This window comes from Sinocyclocheilus rhinocerous, unplaced genomic scaffold (assembly GCF_001515625.1).
Source record: "Sinocyclocheilus rhinocerous isolate Xijiao unplaced genomic scaffold, SAMN03320098_v1.1 scaffold994, whole genome shotgun sequence".
NCBI classification, from domain to species: Eukaryota; Metazoa; Chordata; class Actinopteri; order Cypriniformes; family Cyprinidae; genus Sinocyclocheilus; species Sinocyclocheilus rhinocerous.
The window spans coordinates 94,908-96,503 of record NW_015655381.1 but is presented as its reverse complement, the minus strand read 5'-3'; positions in this window follow the sequence as shown (position 1 = coordinate 96,503).

Here is a 1,596-nt window from a genome sequence, read left to right as displayed (position 1 = left end):
TACAAATTCAGGTTTTCGTCACCACCGTCAGATGTGTCAACTCCGTCAGTTCTGTCACCTCCGTCAGTTGAATATTTTGATAATATTTCATTATGATATTTTATATTTGTTGTGGAATTATTGGTCACGTGAAAGTGTAATCTGTCTGCTAACACGAGAATGTGTTTTGAAATGTTAAAAACATCTTGAATGCTGTTAAAGATAAAGTTGAAATTATATTACACAGTCCAAGGTAAAAAAATCACATTTTGTTAAAAAAGAGAAAAGTTGGGAGGTTGTATCAAAGCATAGCTCAGTAGCTTAGTACATATAAGATACATAAATGTAGTTTCATTTATCTGAGTACAAGGTTTTATTTTTTCAATTTTGCACCCTATTTTGTCCCACTTCTCAAGAATGACTGATTTACTAAACTCCACCTTCTACTAAACTACCCTGAAAACAAAAACTTTACTTCTGTTAGTTACCAAGGCAACATTTCTCAGTTTAGTTTAGTTTAACTTGATGTACTAAAAGAAGTAAAACTAAAATAAATTTAAAAATAATTAATCAAATTAATTAGACATAAAAAAAACAACTAATATAAATGAAAACACAACAAAATTACTCAAACTTTAACTAAAAATTGAAAATGGAAAAAATGAAAAGTAAAATACAACTAAAAATAAAATAAAACTAATAATATCTCAATAATATATAGTTAAATGGGGACTAAATGGGGCCATTCCATAGATTACTAAAAACAAACCCTAACCTGTAAATCTCTTGCATTATTACCATTAAAAAAAATTTAAAAAGAAAGAAAACTTTATTTACTTTTAGACTTCTTTTAAAAATTTACCTCACTTCTGGGTGCCCAAAGTAAAAATAAATAAAGTAGGTACACACACACACAAATGTCTGGTTTACTATCCTTGTGGGGACTGTCCATAGGCGTAATGGTTTTTATACTGTACAAACTGTATATTCTATCGCCCTACATCTAAACCTACCCCTCACAGAAAACTTTCTGTATTTTTACATTCTCAAAAAACAAATTCTTTATGATTTATTAGCTTGTTTCCCCATGGGGACCTCAATTTAGGTCCCCACAGTGACACGAGTCCCCATGAGTCGGTGTGTATTCAGGTTTAAGTCCCCACCGGCAGTGGTCGAATTGTAAAAATATTTCAGGGGGGATGGTGTGGTCAGTTTCTTTTTTTCAGTTCCTGTAGCTAATTTTACATAATGATCACAAAATTTGCGTAATTTAAAAAAAGGTTTTTAATGAAAAAATTTGCCTTATTCAATGAACTATAATGTATAAGCTTTTTTCTTCTGGTGCCTGAAATGGAGGAATTTTGGTCAATATTTTGCTAAATGTGTTTTTGTGTTGGTAGTGCTGGCACCTTGTCTGGTTGTGGGAAGTCGTGGCCTAATGGTTAGAGAGTTGGACTCGTAACCCAAAGGTTGAGGGTTCGAGTCTCGTACCGGCAGGGATTGTAGGTGGGGGGAGTGAATGTACAGCGCTCTCTCCCACCTTCAATATCACGACTGAGGTTCCTTTGAGCAAGGCACCGAACCCCCAACTGCTCCCCGGGTGCCGCAGCATAAATG